Below are 21,731 nucleotides of genomic sequence, written 5' to 3'. Positions count from 1 at the left end.
GGGAGAGGTTAAACCAATTAGGCTTATTTGATATGTTAAATTACATGGGAAGCATTGTCAAATAAGAAGTAATATTTTTATTTTTATTTTTAAAATTTATTTATTTATTTTTGGCTGTGTTGGGTCTCCGTTTCTGTGCGAGGGCTTTCTCCAGTTGCGGAGAGCAGGGGCCACTCTTCATCGCGGTGCGCGGGTCTCTCACTATCGCGGCCTCTCGTTGCGGAGCACAGGCTCCAGACGCGCAGTCTCAGTAGTTGTGGCTCACGGGCCCAGTTGCTCCGCGGCATGTGGGATCTTCCCTGGCCAGGGCTCGAACCCGTGTTCCCTGCATCGGCAGGCGGATTCTCAACCACTGCGCCACCAGGGAAGCCCAAGAAGTAATATTTTTTAAAAAAGAAAAAAAAAAGAAGTAATATTAAGCCTTCTTTATGTTGTCTTTGTATAGGTATATGTTATAAGTGTTCCAGAAATTGAGAGAAATTCTTGGAAATCTGATATGTTCTGGTCTAATGTAATCAGTCACAATTATTATCTTAAAATGTGTATGTCACAGAAATAACCGAATTTCCTTGTCAAATTGTAAAAAATTCTCATCAGATCTTTTTTTTCTTTTCTTCTTTTTTCTTTTTTAGATCTTTAACCATGTCCATTTTTTATGTCTTTTATCATTTACAGAGTTATTGTTTTACTCTGATGCTTTTGCAAAAGTGTTCTTGCAAAAGTGCTTCATCTTTAAGGAGATTCATGGAAAGGACTTTGACAAGTACAGGTTTCTGGTAACTTTAAGATCATAAAACTGAACTGGGTAAGAACTTCCAGAACTAATGGAAAAACTGGATTCAAGCAAAATAAGTATTAATTACGTGGGACTGAATGAACTGAGGAGGATGACTATAATTTTTTATGACTTTTTGTTTGAAACATTGCTGGTTCCTTAATGGTTTTTTGCCCAGATTTAAGGAAACCTTTTCTCTTAATTTATACATGACATGCAGCAATTTGGTAAAGTGTACCTTTGTAAACACAGATGAAACATTTACTTTTTCTCCCTACCTGATCCCTCCATAATTAGAAAATCCTTAAGTATTCTTCCACAGCAATAGAGTTAGCTATTTGCGTAAGTTCAGTATGAATCAGTTCTCCTTGTAACAGGACACAATTGGAAACATTGGCTATATTACCAAGGCTTTGACTGGAATGTCATATTTGAGAGAGATATACATGGACTCAGATATGACCAAAGTTTATATGGTCAGTCACTATAAGTTTAATGCAAACAAGTTGGTTTAACTTTATCTTTTTTTTAATGGGGGAAATTGTAGAGAGAAAAATTATGTTTGCACCTTTGTAGCTATTATATTCTAGTTCTGTTAATTGTCTTTAAGGTTTTGCTATATACCTATAAACTGGCCTGGATTCTAAAGTCTTGTAGTTTCCTCAAATATCTTGCTACATTTCCAATTTCTCCCCCCTTTCTGATTTGGAATCACTAAGAACATAGAATGCCCTTGAATCTCCTTGGAAGGGACTATACCAGATCCTCCTAACTACCTAGATGGCAGCCAAATTTCAGGGATTTGAACCTTAGGTATACATCTCACATCTATGTATTCAAGTCAAATGGACTAGGAAGAGAGGTAGCCGACTTAGAGGTAGACTGCTTCCTCTCAAGGCGCTGGATCAAGACTTCATGAAATGCTTTCTTCTCCTTCTTCTCTTTACTCTGGCATTGACCTGGAAAGATAACACTATTGTTCACATCTCCCAAGCCATTGCTAAGGAGGGTATCTAGAATTTGGAAAAACTTCTTATTTCAGGCTAGGAGATTTACTTCCTGAATGCACTGAAAACCTAACTGACCCCTGGCTTGAATGGGCAAATTCAACAATTTCTGCAAATGAAGCCATTAACAGTGCCACTTTAGTGGAAGTGGTTTGTGCCCCAACAAGATTTATCTTTGTATGTGGTGGTTATCATTCCCCTTTGGCCTATGGATGCCTAAATTGCTAGTGTATAACTGGTAACACACCTCTTAGGTTATCTAACTATGCCCCTAAACAGTCCAAAATCAAACTGAGACACCTCACTGGCCAACTCCCCTGAATTTTGCATCATCGAATAAGAAAGGACCTACCAGGCATTTTTCAAGATTCAGAATTCTCTTCCTTTGGCAGGTCCCTACTTCCCTGGTTAGGAGTAAATGTGAATGAGGCTATGATCAGGAACGTCTCCTTAACTCTTGAAAGTATTGTGGAGTCTACTGCTAAGAAAATAGCTGCCCAACAACAGTCCTTGGACTTTCTGGCCAAAGTTCATTCTTGATAATAAGATAACCCTTGATTATCTTTTAGCTGAACAAGGAGATACTTGTTCTGTGGCCAATACCACCTGCTGCACCTGAATTAACACTTCTGGAGAAGTTGAAACTCATTTACATACGATCACTAAGCAAGCCACTGGCTTAAAAGGGTGACTCCTTCATCTAGTTCTTTCTTTGACTTATTTGATTTTCATTGGTTTGAGTCTTGGGGACCGTAGCTCTGAAGTACACTCCAGACATTGGGAATTATCCTACTAATAATAGTCATGGTGGTCTCCCTGGCATGTTGTATTCTCTCAAAAGTCTTAAATGCATGTTTGTAGCCATTAACCACTAAGCAAATGACCTCCCTAAGACTGTAATGCCAGAAAATGAATGAAGAAAATGACCAACTAAAAAATTGTGAGCCTGAAGTCATGACCTGTGAATACCACACAGAGGATCAATAAAAGCTGTGAGAACTACAGAGCAGTAGCCGAGAATGGCACTAATGCCTTAAATTTTTTTTGTCATACCTCTCAGTTAAGCTGCTCAAAGGATGGGAATTGTTACAAAAGAGACAACAGACCCCAGATGGAGTCACTTGTGCTAAGCCCATGTTAACAAACCAAGACTTAGTACCTAACCTAATTGTAGTTACAACCTCCCTGAGGAATGTGATCTTAACCAGTCAGTCTAGAATTTCCTTGTCAGCCCTAGTGAGGTAATCCACCTGATAGACCCCTTCCATCCACCAAAGAAAGGTGAGGTAGTTTGCTCTTTCCTTGTCCTGCCCCCTTCTGCCTATAAAAGTCTTCCATTTTGTACAGCTCCTTGGAGCTCCTTTCTATCTGCTAGATGGGATGCTGCCCAACTCATGAATCATTGAATAAAGACAATAAGATCTTTGGAATTTACTCAGTTGAATTTTGTTTTTTAATAATGGCTTTATGAAGGTGGTATTGTAACTGAGCTTTGAAGAATAAGTAGGATTTGGAAATGCAGAGATGGGGGAATGGAGAGTGCCCCAGGAAGATGGACTATGAATAATGGTGATAGGAAAGGAGGTCAGAAGGTGTGGAGTATTTGTTTGTAGCAGAAATAGTTAGTAGTTCAGTTTAGCTGGTATGAAAGACATATGAAGAGAAAATGATGGTGAAAATTTAGCTGTAACAATAGGTTGGACTTATGTGCAGGGCATACACAGGCATACTTGAAGATATTGCACACTTGGTTTCAGACCACCACAGTAAAGCGAATATCAAAATAAAACAAATCACACAAATATTTGGTTTCCCAGTGCATATAAAAGTTATATATATGCTATACTGTAGACTGTTAAGTGTGCAATAGCATTATTTCTAAAAAAGGGAAAAAAACAACAATGTACATACCTTAACTAAAAAATAATGCTGTTGGAAAAATGGCTCTGATAGACTTCCCTGATGCAGGATTGCCACAAACCTTCAATTTGTAAAGAAAAATGCAATATCTGCAAAGCGTGATAAAGCAAAGAGCAACAAAACAAGGTATAACTGTATCAGGCAATGGAGTTCAGCCTTTATAATTTGGGCAGAGTAGGAAGCCATTGAAGATTTTTGAGCAGGAAAGTGGTGTGCTCACAACCATGCTTTCAGAACTCAGCAACCAGGTGTGACATGTATTAGAAAGAAGAGAGATGAATGTGATTGTAATAGCTGCCATTTACTGAGTGCTAATGTCTTAGTCCATTTATATGGTGAGAGTAACAAGGTAAAGGTGGTGGTGAGAACTGAGAAAGAACAGATATGAGATATTGGGGTGGTTAGAGTTTACTGAATTTGATGGGTGTTGCATATGGAAGGCAAGGAGGGACTCTCTGGCTTGGGTGAGTAGGCAGATAAAAGTAAGGACCTAGCAAGTCTGGGGGGAGAAACTCAGTGTGTTCATTTGTTGACACAGGGAATTTAATGTAGTGAGACAATTGGGCAGTGATGTCCAGGAGGCAGCTAGAAATGTGGGCCTTGGGAGAAAAGCTCAGGACTGGAAAGATTTTCAGATGACCTGCAAAGTTATACCAGTAGATGGAGAAACAGAAGACTGGATTAAATTACCAAGGGAGAGTAGAAAGAGTGGCAAAAGAGGACCAAGGGTGAGTCCTTGGGGTACACTCATATTGGGGAAAGGGTGACAATGACTCTGCATCATAACCAATTCATCAAATTTCACTATCACCTGATAGACTGTGGACAGGAGCAGAGAAATTAGACAGTGTGTCCTATCCAGAGTAGGGATCAACAGGATTGGCAGCCTAGAGAGGGCAGGCATGATGGAACCAGGGATGCTGGTCAAAGCCTTGCTAGAATGTCTCCCTATGGATCTCAGGCTTAAAAAGGGCTGTCCAGTCTTGGTTTTATAGGGGTTCCATAACAAAATACCACAAACTGGGTGGTTTAAGACAAAATAAATTTATACTCCTCCAGTTCTGGAGGTTAGAAGTCCAAAATCAGGGTGTTTGCAAGGTTGGTTCCTTCTGAGGACTGTAGAAGAATCTGTTTCATGCCTCTTTCCAAGCTTCTGGTGATGACTGGCATTCCTATATGTTCCTTGGCTTGTAGATGCATCTCTCCAATCTCTGTCTCCATTGTCATATAGCATTCTCCATGTATCTCTGTGTCTTCACATGGCCTTCTTCTTATAAGGACACCAGTCACGTTGGATTAATGACCTTATCTTAACTGATTACATCGCAATGACCCTATTTATGGATAAGGACACATTCTGAGGTACTAAGGGTTAGGACTTCAACATTCCTTTTTTGGGAGGATACAATTCAACCAATAAAAGGCCTGATAGCAAGAAAGAAAGTAGTGTAGGTAGCGGGAGGAGGAGACAAATGGGGGCTGGTCAGTGTGGCAGAGATGCAGGTGGAATTTTTGAACACTAGAGAACGGTGGAAGTGCTTTTTGCTGCAAATGAGTTTGAGTTTGAGATGACTGTATTGGTTTATACACATTTAATTACACCTCTAGCTTTAGAATATTTTTTTTCCATCAGGAATTTACTTGGATATGTGAGTTGGGTGCTTTCCTAAAACTCCAGCATAGATGGACCCAGTCCTCTGCAGAGACTTGGGGTGATCATCTGGTTGGAAGTGAGAGGCTAGGGGATTTTCCCTAAGCCATGGTTTATGGCAAGCCCATCATGTTTATATGGTTTGTTGTTATTTGGGGTGACCTGGGGTTAGGGGAGCTGTTGGAAGTAAGAGGGGCCAGACTCCCAACCAACCTTTGGACGTCCATTGATCTCTAGTTTATCCTTTCATCCTGCTGACCTTTCCAGATGTATTGTAACTATAGTAGCCCAAATGTGTTAGTTGAAAATGGAACCAAGACTGCATGATTTCCATGCTTTCAGACTCACTTGCTGGCTCACGCTCATCAGCAGAGAGGGCAGTGTGTGAGTTAACTTTCCTAGTATGGTAGTTCAAGCATTTGGGGGCAGCCTCTAGCAGCAGCGGTCTTACATAATGATGACATAGGCTTTTGCTGCCCTTGGAACAGTGAATAAGAAAATGCACACAACATAACACGACCTGTGTCACAACACAGATTTTGCAACTCATGCAAACAGCAAGGTACACATTAAGTACAGTAGAATGGTTGCTTGTAGGCCAAAGGAGGAGGCTGGGGGGGAGACCCAAATAAACTGAGATGACTGATTGATAAAACAAGAGGGGAGCATTGCAGAGATTGATAAGGAGAGGGTACTATAGACTAAGGAGTGTAATTAATACAACCTCCTGCATCAGAAGTTTTAAAAAACAAACAAAAAACAGCCAGAATATCTGGATCGGAACTGCAAATCCACTATTCACTAGCTTTTTGGAAGTTAGCTAACCTCTCTATCCCTCAGCTCAATCATCTGTAAAATGAGACAGTATTAGTACCTACCTCATGAGATTGTTGTGACAATGAAATGAATCTGAATGTATAAAGTGCTTAGAAGAGCACCTGGCACATAGTGAACACTCAACCGGAGGGTTGAGTGAATTAAGTAAAATAATCCATATAAAATGCTTAGCACAGCACCCGGCCCATAGTGTTCAATCCATGTTAGTTAACTGCTGTTTTCATAGGCATCATCATTATCACCACCATCATTTCTTTACATGGCCAACACCATGCCTTAAATGAGAGAGAGAGAGAGAGCTGGAGACTGTTTTGCACCATTGAAAGACAATGCTTTCTACTATGCTAATTCCACCTTCATCATTCCTTTTGTGTAATCTTGGGCAAGTCGCTTCACTTCTTGCAGTATTGGTTTCCCCAAGTAAGCCTCCTCCACCTGTCGTCAGTGTTAAATCTCACTCTTGGCACATCACTCCCTTGGAAGCTCTAGTGCTGGAACCCCGCACTTAGTTGTATTAGTTGCTGTGACAGGACCCAAAGCAAAGGCAGGGGCCTGATCCTCAGGGAAGTCACATTGGTCCTTGTGAAATTGCCTGACGCCTTAGGCAAGTCACACCCTCTAACACAAGCCCTATCAGTGCAACCTACCTGAACCCCAAATACGGGGTCATTGGGAACTATTGGTGAGACATAGAAGCAGAGGCCCACCCAAGATGGGATAATCTGGGTTACCCACCGTTGTCTTGGATTCTACTCATCTTGTTCTGACCTTTTATTTTCTGTTTTGTGTCAGAGTTACCAAGGACTTGCTTTGTCAGTTGTTGTACTGTTTCACAGCTCTTCTCTCATTTAGTCCTCATAACAGCCCTGTGAGGAAAGAACTGTTACTCTCATCACTTTGTGAATGAGGAAACTGAGGCACAGGGATGCAGAGTCATTTGCCCCAGGTTATACAACTAGTAAGTGGCTGAACCAGTGACTGAACGCTTGCAGCCTGGCAGCAGAACCTTTGCTACTACACCACCCCTTGGAAATTCCCAGGGAGTTTGGCAGTTTGGATCCAAAGGGAAATTGGATGTAATCTTGATGCAACAATTTCACCTTAATGAATTTATCTGATAGGTCTGTTTGACTGGCAGTTTGAATGCTTATAATGGCAAAAACAAACAAACAGGAAAACAGCTAAACATCCATTTATAGAAGACTCTTTAAGTAATTTACGCTACATAGTTGCAGTGGGATGATGCAGACTCATGAAAAAGAATAATGTAGATTTATATGCATTAATATGAAACTATCCCCAAGATGTAGTCTTAAGTAGAAAAAAAAGCTTGCACAAGTATGTATATTAAAAAAAGATTGCAGGGATTTCCCTGGTGGTCCAGTGGTTAAGAATCTGCCTTCCAATGCAGGGGATGCGGGTTCAATCCCTGGTCGGAACTAAGATCCCACATGCTGTGGGGCCACTAAGCCCGCACGCTCTAGAGCCCTGCGCCGCAACTAGAGAGCTGGCGTGCTGCAACCAAGATCCTACATGGCTCAAAGAAGACCCGATGCAGCCAAATAAATATTTATAAAAATTGCAAAAATAATGTATATAACATGCTATCATTAATACTTTAAAAAATAAATTTAATTATTTATTTATTTATGGCTGCGTTGGGTCTTCATTGTGGCACGTGGGCTTTCTCTAGTTGTGGCGAGTGGGGGCTACTCTGTTGCAGTGCACGGGCTTCTCATTGCAGTGGCTTCTCTTGTTGCGAAGCATGGGCTCTAGGCGCGTGGGCTTCAGTATTTGTGATACGCGGACTTCAGTAGTTGTGGTTCACTGGCTCTAGAGCGCAGGTGCAGTAGTTGTGGCGCACGGGCTTAGTTGCTCCGCGGCATGTGGGATCTTCCCAGCCCAGGGCTCGAACCTGTGTACCCTGCATTGGCAGGCAGATTCTTAACCATTGCACCACCAGGGAGGCCCTGTATCATTAATACTTTTTTTTTTTTGGTACGCGGGCCTCTCACTGTTGTGGCCTCTCCCGTTGCGGAGCACAGGCTCCGGACGCACAGGCTCAGCGGCCATGGCTCACGGGCCTAGCCGCTCCGACCGGGGCACGAACCCGTGTCCCCTGCATCGGCAGACGGACTCTCAACCACTGCACCACCAGGGAAGCCCAATACTTTTAAAAAAGAGGTGGACAGACACACATACTTACTTGTAGTTTTAGTTAAAAAAAAAAAAAAAAAAAATGCCCCTAGAGGCATATGTAAGAAACTGGAACCTAGCGCTTATCTCTGTGGGCAGAATTGGAGGATTAGAGATCTTCTGGGGGAGGCAAAATTACTTCTCATCCTTTTGTACGATTACGTATTTTAAATCATAAATGTTTATTTCCTTTTCAAAAATTATTTTAAAAGAGAATGGGCAAGTAAAGAAGAAAGACTCGTGGGAGGTATGGAGGTTTCAGCCCCTTCTCCGATGTTCCTGTTCACTCCTGGGTTTCTGGGGAAAAATGGTTTAGCATTGCATGCTAGCATTGTTTGAGTGCTTACTTTGTGGCCACTTTTGCACTAAGGGCTTGGTGTGCCTTATCTCACTTAAACCTCACAACTATCTACAAGGCCGTTTTATTTCACCTCTTTCTTATAGAGATTGCTCACAAGCAGACCTGAGTTGGCAGTGCAACCTGAGCGGATTCTCCAGAGGTAATAAACATCTAGAATAGGCCTCCCTGCCACTAGCCCATGCCCATTCCATTCAGTTGTTAAGGATGCTGAAGGTCTCTTAGAACAGTGGTTTTCAAAATGTGGTCTCCAAATGGCAGCATAATTATCATCTGGGAACTTGTTAGAAATGCAAATTCTCAGGCCACACCCCAGGCCTACTGAATCACAAATTCTGTGGGTGGGACCCAGTGGATATGTTTTAACAAGCCCTCCAGCTGATTCTGATATATATATATATATATATATATTTTTTTTTTTTTTGGTGGTACGTGGGCCTCTCACTGCTGTGGCCTCTCCCGTTGCGGAGCACAGGCTCCGGACGCGCAGGCTCAGCGGCCATGGCTCACGGGCCCAGCCGCTCTGCGGCATGTGGGATCTTCCCGGACCAGGACACGAACCCGCGTCCCCTGCATCGGCAGGCGGATTCTCAACCACTGCGCCACCAGGGAAGCCCTCTGATATATGTTTAATATTTAGAACCACAGTCCTAGGCCAATGGATTCACCTGGGAAACATTAAAAATACCAATGCCTGAGTCTTACCTCACCCCAGAGATTCTGATCTAATTGGTTTGGGATGTGGCCTGGGCATGAGTTTTTCAATGCGCCCCAGGTGATTGAAACCACTGTGACCTAGACCTTTGGAAGCAGTCCCCTGCATCTGGGAATGGCTAATGGCACAGTTAGAGCATAAAATCAAGCTGCAGGGACTAACAAATACATAGGAGCATCACAACTTCCCAATTTTAAGTCCTGTCCGCTTCCCCAAACCCTGCACCTAACCCAGGAGGCAGAGCCATGGGTGGGCAATGCTCTTTGGCTAAGCAGGTATGAACATTGAGAAGAGGCAGGAAAGAAAATATCAAATTATCCACAAAATAATTTAATAGGGGAAATGAGATCTGTAAATGGCACAGTAAAAACTTAATTTTACCAGCTCACCATTTCTTGTACTTAAATATTTTGTACTGAAGATCACATCATGTCACATAGCACATCTCCAACAAAAGAGGGCTTCAATCAGCGTTTTGTCTAGTCAATGAAGCCACTAATCAATGAATGAATGGATGTCACTGAAGGAGAAGCTGATTCTGTCTTTGGAATCCGCGGCCCAGCTCTTGGAGTGGAGCTTGGGGAATAAAAATCCATTGTTGATAAATGTGCTAAAAGCAGGTGCTAGAGCTGAATGTCACCCTAAGGGGACTATAAACCCCGATGGGAGAGGGAAGGGTGAAGCAGGTGGCAATCAAATATTTCCAGGTTTTCTCCCCAGAATATAGTAGGATGGCACTTCCCCACCCCCTTGAAGTTCTCTGGGGGCCGTGTGACTTGCTTGGGTCACTGAAATAAACAGAAGTGTTGTGTTTTGCTTCTACACAGAAGCTTTAAGAGCCAGTGTGTGATTTGTCCTACTTCTCCATAGGGTGACCAACCTTCCTGGTTGCCTGAGATTAAGGAATTTTCCAAGGTGTGGGATTTAAAGCACTAAAATCGGGCCACCTCCAGGCATTAATGTTTCAAGTAGTGATCATTCCATCAGCTTGGGTCTAGGAATGAGGGCAATTCATCAGACAAGAGACTCAGAGCACTGAAATAACTTGCCGGGGGACACACTGCTAGTAAGTTTAGAGATGGGTTCCAGGCCATGTCTGTCTGACTTCAGAGACCACAGTCATGCAACACTCCACCTGGGTGTAGGTAGTCTTTACTTCAGGTATCTTTTTAAATTTTGTTTTCAACTGTGGAGACTCTGGTCCACAAAGGTAGGTGAGAACACCAACCTTCCCAAATTCATTGAATGACACTCATTCCACAAACAGGTGTCCTGGGCTACACAAAGATGAAGAAGTGCTATCTATGATTTCTTCCCTCAAAAACTATATAATGTTGGGCTTCCCTGGTGGTGCAGTGGTTGAGAATCCGCCTGCCGATGCAGGGGACACGGGTTCGTGCCCCAGTCTGGGAAGATCCCACATGCCGCGGAGGGGCTGGGCCCGTGAGCCATGGCCACTGAGCCTGTGCGTCCGGAGCCTGTGCTCCGCAACGGGAGAGGCCACAGCAGTGAGAGGCCCGCGTACCGCAAAACAAGCAAACAAACAAAAAAAACACTATATAATGTAGAAGGGAGATAGACATGTACATAGCTCCCTGTATCACAAGACAAGCTGATAGACATTATTAAAACATTTTGTATACCTTTCTGTATTTAGCAAATTTACCACAACAAGCACATATTAGTTTTTTTTAAAGCATTTATTTTAGAAAACCACAATGAGGGCTTCCCTGGTGGCGCAGTGGTTGAGAATCCGCCTGCCGATGCAGGGGACACCGGTTCGTGCCCCGGTCCGGGAAGATCCCACATGCTGCGGAGCGGCTGGGCCCGTGAGCCATGGCCGCTGAGCCTGCGCGTCCGGAGCCTGTGCTCCACAGCGGGAGAGGCCACAACAGTGAGAGGCCCGCGTACTGCAAAAAAAAAAAAAAAAGAAAACCACAATGAAAAACAGCTAAAGTATCTTTACCCTTCAGGTTTCCAGTTCTCAGCAAATCAGTAATAATAACAATAATAATAATACCTAGAGAAAGCATATTAATGCTTTCTTTTTCTGAAGGTCAGTACCATTTATTCAATGATGATGGTACAGTTGCACTTACCTGCCTTCAGTAGGATAGGAGCATTGAGATTTCATTCTATTATGCTGACAAATTTCCCATTGTACTCATGCTTCCTCATTCACCCTGTGTGACCAATGGCCCAAGTGTGCATGCCCACTGGGCAGGATTCTCTGCTATGGATCAAAGACAGCTAACTGGTCCAAAGGAGGGTAGTCTTTGTTAAGGAATGAAAGAACCAGCCCTCCCTAAAGATCCTTCCCAGGGCTTCCCTGGTGGCGCAGTGGTTGGGAGTCCGCCTGCCGATGCAGGGGACGCGGGTTCGTGCCCCGGTCTGGGAGGATCCCACGTGCCGCGGAGCGGCTGGGCCCGTGAGCCATGGCCGCTGAGCCTGCGCGTCCGGAGCCTGTGCTCCACAAGGGAGAGGCCACAACAGTGGGGCCCGCATACCACAAAAAAAAAAAAAAAAAAAAAAAAAAAAAGATCCTTCCCGCTGGTCAAAGGCATTAGAATAAAACCTTATCCAGAGAGGGGGTGGTGACCGGACCTGAGGCAGAGGAAATTTGAAGCCCAGGACCTTCCAAGATAACTGGGCTCTCTTGCCAGTCCTGGACAAAGAGAGTGTGGTTTCTGGAGAAAGCATGACTGTCCTGCTGTCTGCAGCTGGACAGCCTCCCGGGCTGCAGGGAAATTTTGGTCTCTGAGTACAGTCCATAGTACCACCTGCTTTGGTTACTTGAGCAGGAGTTAAGCAGCAAATGTGCACATGTTGGAACTGTTTGGGGAATGGAGATGATAATAAGCAAACAAACAAAACCTACTGCTTTGAGATGTCTTGTAACAGCTGTGCTCCCTACAGAATGAGTTTCCTCATTGCCTGGATCCAAGAGCATCTTCTGGGTCCTCCCTGTTCGAATGCTGAGTGTCCATGGAGAATATGAGCCGAGGAGGGAGGGGGGCTGTCTCCCAGCTAAGAGCAGGCAGTAATCATGCAGGTAAAATCTCAGCAGCTGTGGTGAGGTGGTGCAGAGGGTCTGGGGTCTGTCAACTCCAGGTGAGAGATTTCCCCCAGGTCTGTTGGTGAATGTGCTTCCGCTGAGCAAGCCATAGACTGGAATGTCATTGTAACTTGTGCTTGTGACATCTTTGCCCAAGAACAGCACAGATTGAATTTTATGTTCTTTATAATATGGAAGGAAAGATATAGACTTGCCCCTTCTTCATGCCTTGAGACATCTCATAATATATGTTATACGTGATATGTGTATATATATATATATAAAATAATCATTATATTATTATCCTATTATTCTAGTACTATGCCAGTCAGGAGAGGCTAGATAGGCTGCATTAACACATAACCCCCAAATATTATTGACTTAACATGATAAAAGTTTACATCTTATACCACAATTTGGTGTAGGTAGGGGGCTCTCCTGGGTGACTCCTCCAAGTGGTGACTTTGGGATTCAGGCTCCTTTCATCTTAAAATGCCATCAGCTTGGGAATTCCCTGGTGGTCCAGTGGTTGAGACCCCATGCTCCCAATGCAGGGAGCATGGGTTTGATCCCTTGTCGGACGGAGAACTAAGATCCTGCGTGCCACATGGTGCCGCCTAAAAAACAAACAAAACGAACAAACAGAAAATGCTTCAACATTTGGCCTCAACAGTTGCCACCGAGGGAGAAAGGAGTACGTTAAAGTATGTGGCTACGTCCACTACTTCTGCCACATCCCACTGGCAGAACCCAATCACAGGACCCCATCCTAACTGCAAGGGAGCCAGGAAATGTTGTCTTTTGTGTGCCGGGAAGAGAAAACGAAATTGATGGGTGTCTCACCAGTCTTTCTTGCAAGTTTCTCCAAGGTGAGTTATTATGTAGTATTTTTCTTCTAATTATGCTTTGCATTTGATACCATTTAGGCTTCCTCCTTGCTTTGCACTGTGTTCTGTGACATCCACCTGCAACATCCCATTCCTCACAACAGTGCTGTGAGTTGTCAGGACGGAGGTTATTACACACATTTTCTAGATTGAGGACCTCGAGACCCAGAGTAGTCACGTGACTTGTCCAAAGTCGCACTCTGCTGTGACAGAGCTCTCTCTTAGGTTGGCAGTCTCTCCACTATACCACCCTGTCTACCCCAGAAGCTCAAACTAAATTAGGCACAGATCCAAGTGTGCAAGAAATATATTTTTATTCTACTATAAATCAACCTAATTTATCTTTTAAGCCCCTGCTCTCTCTTGGAAGGTGTCAGCAACGAGTCCCATCATTTTAGTATTTCTCTGCCTTCAAGGGCCTGTCTGGGTTTGGGGTGGGACATGGTGGGGGTGCAAGGGTTAGTGCCAAGGTACTGGGGGATCCATGTGTTCCTCAAGTCAGCTCTTTGAGAAGGCACCAAACCAGATGACTACAGTTCCTTCTAGTCTCCCCACTGATAGTGAGGCATCTGTGCCTCCTTCCTGTCCACACGGCCCATGGGTGTCCAGCAGCTCCCTGCTACTTTGGGGCCACTCCAGGGTCTGGGAAGCTTCGTAGGCCCACACCCCACAGCCATTCTTCTCTCTAGGCTTGTGCCTTTCCGAGGAAGGAGGAGGGAAGGACCCACCCAGGCCTTTGCTCTCTCATTTTTCATCCATCTCTCCTCCCACCCCAGTGAAGGGAAGTGTTTCCTCATCTTTCAGGGAAAACCCACTCTCCCCAAACCTTTTTCCTCCAAATAACTTTGGCTATACTCCAAATCCTCTCCGGTCCTCTGAGGGCATTTATAACACAAAACGCAACTCAGACAAGTTTCTCGTCCTTGTTTTGCTTTTTATCCTGTCACATCATTCCCCTACCTTGAGGCAATGAAACAAGGGCCTGCTGTCCAAGGCATGGAGGTGGGGACGGGTAATACCAAGAAGAAAATAATTTCTCAATCACATGTGGATCACATGTAACTTCAGCAGGACCTGGTGAAGTGAAGTCTCTGTGTCATTTTCCTGCAACTAACAGTGAGGGGAAGAGGCATTGATGGAAGTTGTTATATTTGGGAACCAGCAGGTTAGACCCCCTTCCTGCCTGATTGGTCTTTAAATGTACACTTCCCCCTCCTCCACCTTGTCCCCTATGGCTCCACCCACAAAGGATTGATCTAACAATCTTGGTGATCAAGTTTTCACTTAAGAACTGAGGACCTGGTCTTCTCAGAGGAAAACCCACAGCTGGGAAAGCCTGTCTATAGGTGATTCCCTAGTCTTCTAAATGTGGAAAAGGGGATTTGTTTCTCTGTGTGTTTAAATGTTTATCACTTCCCCTACCTCAGTTTTGAGCATGCACCATAGAGGTAATCTGTTCCCAGGAGGACATGTCATTGTACGGTACATCCACAGTGATGATGGGAAAAGGAAGCATTAAGATGGCTTAAGTGAGAGAGTGGCATGGACATATATACACTACCAAATGTAAAATAGATAGCTAGTGGGAAGCAGCCACGTAGCACAGGGAGATCAGCTCATGCTTTGTGACCACCTAGAGGGGTGGGATAGGGAGGGTGGGAGGGAGGGAGACTCAAGAGGGAGAGGATATGGGGATATATGTATACATATAGCTGATTCACTTTGCTATACAGCAGAAACTAACACACCATTGTAAACAGTTATACTCCCATAAAGATGTTTAAAAAAAAGATGGCTTAAGTGGAAAGATCACTTGCAAGAGCTGCAGAAGTCAGACCAACTGACAGGCAAAGAAATGCTGCCTTAAAGCAAAGCATCATGTAAAAAAAAAATCTGACTTGTACCAAATCCTATTTGCAAAGTGGATTTTAGAATCATTTCAAAACACACTAGGCTTTCAAAAGATGTTTGTTTCAGAGTGCAGCTGGCCTCTGGTCAAAAACTGAAGTTTCGGTAAGGCACAGTAACAATTGTTGTATAATTACTGGCCACAAAATACCAGGTGCCCAACCAAGCCTTTTCTACCCATTTAAGAGAGCCGCGCCAAGCAGAAATGCCCTGCCTAGCCATATCCAGAAGTTCCAAAGCTCAGCCTTTGTCACCAGGAAGGACAAAGGAATTAATTCACAGAGCAAAGCCATTATAAGGCACAGCCAGGCGTTCTGTCGTAAACACCTTTTGTTAATACATGTTGGGAGCTGAACTTTCTCACATTTAAAGGAGGCCTGCTTGAGAGAGAATTTAAACCAAGCCAGGCCCAAGGTTGTTTTCTTTTCTTTTTTAGATGTGTGATAGCATAACTATGGGATCTACAGAGTAGGGAAGCGCTGGCTTTGGAATCCAAAGTCTCCCCCAGCTATCCTTTGACCTAAGGATTGTAGTATTCCCTGTTCTTGTGTGAACAGATTGCTTTAGCATCAAGGGAGTGAACTCAAAGAGAACAGACAAAATGCAGGAGTGTTACAGGGAAGAAACATATTGAGACCTAAAGATGCACTTCCTCATTATATGTAAGGAAGCTATTTCCTAGATTCCTGGAGCTATAAAAAGCCAAGTGAATTTGCTTAAGTTAATCAATTTTATTGAATTATGATGATAATACCACAGCAAAATGTTTTGTTTCCTCTCTTTATTGCTTCCTGTTAGTTACTGAGAGAAGAAATCCAGGGTAACTTTTTTGTACTCTGATAATGATGAGGCTATCTCATTTGTTTTGCATGTGCTTCCTAAAGTGTGTGTTTGTGTGCCTATATAATTAAATTGATAAGATGGATGCGTGTGTGGTTGCTACAAACACAGATGTACGGCTAAAGGTGGGGCCCAGTTTTGTTACAGCAAAACCCCATCATAGAAGCCCTTTGCCAGGTATTAGAACTGACTGTTTGTTCTGGACTGAGAGGAAGGGCAAAATCTTCAGTTCTCAGAATGACCTGAAAAATCTGTGGTATGAACCTTCTTCTTCTTTCCTAACCCTGGGATTAAAATGAAGGTCCACATTCAGCTAAGATGATCAATCTGCTTTGGTTTGTCAGTGTCACATGTCCCAGAAACAGTCTGGGTCCCCCTGGGTTCAGCTGATGGACCCCGAGTTCTTCTTCACCAGTAGCGGCAGAGGCTGAGGCGGCAGCAGCGGTAGAGTGAACATCACTGAGCAGGGGGTGTGAGCCAGGGGCTATCTGAGCACCTCCCTGTCTTCTCTCTGCGTCCCCTCAAGGTTGGTGCGATCTGCATTTCACACATGAGGAAACCAAGGAAAAGAGATAAGTTATTAACCTGAGCCATGTGGAATTCCTGTTTCTGCAGGTCAAAAAAGTCTAATATCAGCAAGCTCATATGATTCAACCTAATATTTGCCCAGTTAGTAGGTTGTGATTCCAGAGTTTGAACGCTTACCTACCCCCAAAATCGTAGCTGCGTATCTGTATTTCAGATGGCAGGCTGGGGCTCTGAGCAAATGCATTCAAAAATAAATAAATAGTGCTATCAGTAGATGATTTCCTTTCTTAGCCAGTCTGAGGTTTCAACTACTGACTTTATTCACTTCATAGTGTGAAAGTTGGCTGGAGCCAGACAAGACTGCCCTGCCTGTGGCTATTGTTCTTGCTGTGAAGCTGAAACCAGCCCATCAAACCAGCTCTTTCAGGCTGGCTGCCTCCCAACCAGCCTGCCTAAAGGTATCTTCCTCTCAGGATGGCACAGACGCATACACCCCATCTCCTCAGCTGAGCTACCACCGCTGGAACCACTCACCTATGACCACATGCCTTCCTCCTAGAACCATCGTTAAACTCCTCTCAACCTCCCCTGTTAACACACTGATGATTAGTTTATCATCAGATTACCTGAACTCGGGGCTTGGATCAAGTGAATTTGGTTTGGAGCCGATGGGTAAGGTCAGGAGCGTGAGGGTGAATCATAGACTATTAGATGCAGCAGGAACGTTAGAAGCTGTATTGGCCCATCCCAGCATTTGACAGCTGTAGAAACTGATATACAGGTGCCAAAGCTTTGTTGTCTTGATTGTGGAATGACCACATTTTGCCTGGGACCGAAGGGTTTCCTGGAGTGTGAGACTTGCAGTGCTCAAACTGGGAAAGTCCTGGACAAACCAGGACAAGTTGACCACTCTGCTTGCTTGGGAGGCCCAAACTCTTCTGCTTCTCTAGGCAAGTCAGATTTGCGCAAGCCCTGACAGCAAAGGCCCCACGGCTGCTTGGTACAGCTCAAAAACCCCAGGTGGAGAAATGACAGCAACACAAACTTACACGGCACAGTTTAAGCCCGGCTCGCTCCCCTGAATGGTCAATATCCAGGCATGAACTTGGATGCCACATGCACATGGAAGCAGCCATGTGAGGTAAGGTTGTGTCTGCCTCATGGCTGACTGAACTCTTAGCCTCTTGGGCCAACTGCATTTGGGAAAGCTGGGTGGATTGAGTCAGTCTCAGAGAATAAGGCTGTGGTCTGCTTTATTGACTTCAGAGAGAGGGCCACTGGGTCTGCCTCAGCCATGAAGTTCACAGAGCCTGCAAGGAGAGGGCCGCTGCATCTTGTCTGTGCTCCATGTGGCTGCGTGGAGGGTGGAATGGAGAAGTGGTCAGGCAGGGAGAAGGGTCAGCAGAGTGCCCCGTGCTACCATCACTTCCTCTTTCAGAAGTTTTGTCATTCAGAGGTTTTGAATCCTGCAGTAGGCAGTTATTCTTGGCTAACTTTGGACTTTTTCCTTAAATGCCAAGCATCTAATTTTTAAATATTTCTTGGTTTTACTTCTCCTCCTGGCCTATTTTGCCCCAGCCCTTTGTTGCTTGGTATCTGTTTCCTTCTACCAGGCCTCCTGCTTTCTGTTCTGCTGGGATGCAGCCTCTACCTCATGCCCTGCACTTGGGCATGGGTGTGTGGTGATGAGACGAGAAGGAAAGGGGGAAGCAAGAAAGGAATAATGCAAGGATCCCAGTCAGGCAAAATTGTCAGATGGTACACGTTCGCTTCAACATTCTCTTTCCTGTGGGCATTCCCTTAAGCTATGCCTGGACACCCCTGCCTCCATCCCTATTCCTACACACACCTGCTGAGATCTACTTTTTTCATGCCCCACACTTGTTCGCGACCACCACTGAAATGTCTTTCTTAGTGCCGAAATAACATTTACAAATTTACTGATCAGAAAAACTCGTCACTGTTAATGGGAGTTAAAGTCAGAGGCCAAGGCCTCAAAAGTGAATCCTAACTATGACCTATATAATTAATACTCCTCTTAGGTTGTCTTAACACTTGAGTGAACCTGATGCCAGTGGAGGGATTTTGAAATTGGGGGAGGGGATGGGAAGCATAGTGAAGGATTATTTGTGATAAGGGTTGCCAGATTTAGCAGAGAAAAATTGGGCACCCAGTTGAGTCTGAATTTCACATAAAAAATACGTTTTTGGGGGCTTCCCTGGTGGCGCAGTGGTTGAGAGTCCGCCTGCCGATGCAGGGGATGCGGGTTCATGCCCCGGTCCGGGAAGATGCCACATGCCGTGGAGCGGCTGGACCCGTGAACCATGGCTTCTGGGCCTCCGCATCCGGAGCCTGTGCTCCGCAACAGGAGAGGCCACAATAGTGAGGGGCCCGCATACCGCAAAAAAAAAAAAAAAAAAGTTTTTTATAATTTAGTATAAGGATGTCCCTTGCAATATTCGTGATATACTAAAAATTATTCATTGTTTATCTGAAATTCAAATTTAACTGGGCGTCTTGTATTTTATCTGGCAACCCTCTGACCCACAATGTCTCCCAAATATGCAGCCTTTGCAGCAGGAGGTCGGGATTGCTGCAGAATTTGGAACAGTTTCCAGATGTCTGGCAGAAGGGAAGCAAGTCCATCAGAGAGGGCATCATGTGGTACAGTCAGGTGAAATCTCTGCCCCCAGTGCCAGGCCTGCTGATGTGCAGGGCCATGTGAGGTAGGCCTGAACGGAATACCCCTGGAGCCTGGCCAAGTTGCTGGTAGAAAGGGCATGTTCTGCTGGGTCCTTCCCAGAAGATACAGTGTCTGGTTCCGGTGCTGACAACTGACCCATCTGATATCCATCACACTAGAACATTATTTTTAGATCTGGGGAAGGAGTGGCAAGGTTTTAAAAATAAGGTACTAGATATAGAGGGAAACTACATTCAAGAAGCTCAATCCTGACTAGGAAATGCAATCCCTGGGCCTGCTAACATTAGACCTAGAAAAGGTTAGGACCAGCAGCTTTCTGTGTAAAAGTGCCTAAAACTGAGACCCAACACTGTTCTTTTCCTTTTTTAATAAACAAAGGTAATGCTACTAGCTTCAAGAGAATTGCTTTAGCCACCTATAATAATCCTTTTGTTTCCAATTAATGAAGAGAGTGAAATTAATCTTTCATTTTCTTTTTGTTTTGTTATCTGTTTTTGGCTTCTGTATGGGATATACCCTGTTTGCTCTTCCAGATCTACCCTCTATCCTTCTTCTCTACCCTGCTCTGTGCTCTGGGAAGCTGACCCTAAGGACTCCCTTCGTTTCTGTCTTCTGTTAGGACCAGCCAACGGGAGACATCAGCAAGAGATTGGAGGTTGGAAGACAGTTAGGTCAGAAGGATAACGTTATTGTAGTTGGCGTTTATGAAAATGCTCATGGTTTCAACAACTTGATAAAAAGCACTCAAAATAGGAACAGATGAATACTTCTTTAACGTGATAAAATACATCTATATCATCCCCCCAAACCAGCATGCTGCTTGACAGGGAAATGCTAGAGGCAGGAATAAAACAGGAGTGCTTTGCTATCACCATTATTAGTTAAAATTTTACTGAAGATACTAGCAATCATAATCAGACATGATAAAGACTTCAAGTATAAAAATGGGAAAGGAAGAAAAAATAGTCACTATGTACAGATGATAAGATTTTATCTCTATAAGCCCAAGAAAAATCACTATAAACAATAAGAAAGGGTTTGCAGGGAAGAAATAGAGACACAGATGTAGATAACAAATATATGGACACCAAGGGGGTAAAGCAGCGGGAGGTGGGGGTATGAATTGGGAGATTGGGGTTGACATGTATACACTAATATGTATAAAATAGATAACTAATAAGAACCTGCTGTATAAAAAATAAGATAAAATAAAATTCAAAAATTCAAAAAAACACAACAAAACAAAACAAAACCAAAAAAACAATAAGAGAGGGACTTCCCTGTCAGTCCAATGGTTAAGACTTCACCTTCCAATGCAGGGGGTGTGGGTTTGATCTCTGGTCAGGGAGCTAAGATCCCACATGCCTCACAGCCCAGAAAACCAGAACATAAAACAACAAATTCAATAAAGACTTTAAAAAAAGAGAGAATTCAGTAAATTAGAAGGATGTAAAATTAATTGATCTCATATATACACAAACAATAACCTATTAGAAGATAGAAGGATGAAGGATCTTATTTAAAGTAGCAACGAGAAAGAGAAAATACCTAGGAATAAATTTAACAACATGCACAAGCCCTATATGTAGAAAACTTAAAAGGAAAAAAAAGAAGACCCAAAATAGATTTTAACAGGTAGAAGACATAACTGGATAGGAAAATTAAAAATTGTTAAAATGTCACTTATCTCAAAGTTAATTTAAAATTTTAACACAATTCCAATAAAAATACTGAATTTTTTCCTTTTGAAGTTGACAAGATAATCCTCAAATTTATACTGGAGACAGGGGTAGAATAGCCAGGAAAATTCTGAAAAGAAGAGAAATATGTACATCTGTGTGTGAGAAAAGGTAGTATGGTTAACCTTGCCAGATATTAAAACACATTATAGAGCCTCAGTAATTAAAACAATGTGGGACTAGTCCATAAATGAACATACAAATGAATGGAACCAATGAGAATGTTCTGATACAGACCCAAGCAGATAAAGGAATTAGTATATGATAAAGGTGACATTGCGGGGCTTCCCTGGTGGTGCAGTGGTTAAGAATCCGCCTGCCATTGTAGGGGACATGGGTTCAAGCCCTGGTCTGGGAAGATCCCACATGCCGCAGAGCAACTAAGCCCTTGCACCACATCTACTGAGCCTGTGCTCTAGAGCCCGTGAGCCACAACTACTGAGCCCATGTGCCTAGAGCCCGTACTCTGCAACAAGAAAAGCCACCACTATGAGAAACCTGTACACCGCAACGAAGAGTAGCCCCCGCTCACTGCAGCTAGAGAAAGCCAGTGCACAGCAATGAAACCCAATGCAACCAAAAATAAAATTTAAAAAAAAAAAAGGTGACAT

General features: G+C 43.7%; 1 long non-coding RNA gene across 5 annotated transcripts in view; it reads left to right on the top strand.

Annotated features, from left to right (window-relative positions):
* The window catches only part of LOC136793605 (uncharacterized), a 93,498-nt gene extending 74,419 nt beyond the window's left edge, over positions 1–19,079 (top strand). Inside the window, exon 4 of one of the 5 annotated variants that reach the window (XR_010839146.1) lies at positions 17,010–19,079. This is a non-coding gene — a long non-coding RNA (uncharacterized lncRNA). Of the gene's footprint in view, positions 1–675; positions 3,217–8,830; positions 8,887–17,009 lie in introns of those variants that run through there. The other 4 variants (XR_010839143.1, XR_010839145.1, XR_010839147.1 and 1 more) reach the window with 4 other exon arrangements.
* Positions 19,080–21,731: the final 2,652 nt, after the last annotated feature.

The sequence above is a fragment of the Kogia breviceps genome, chromosome 2 (genome assembly GCF_026419965.1).
Source record: "Kogia breviceps isolate mKogBre1 chromosome 2, mKogBre1 haplotype 1, whole genome shotgun sequence".
In the NCBI taxonomy this organism is placed as follows: Eukaryota; Metazoa; Chordata; class Mammalia; order Artiodactyla; family Physeteridae; genus Kogia; species Kogia breviceps.
The sequence above is the reverse complement of the archived record's forward strand: the minus strand, read 5'-3'. Positions and strand labels throughout refer to the sequence as shown.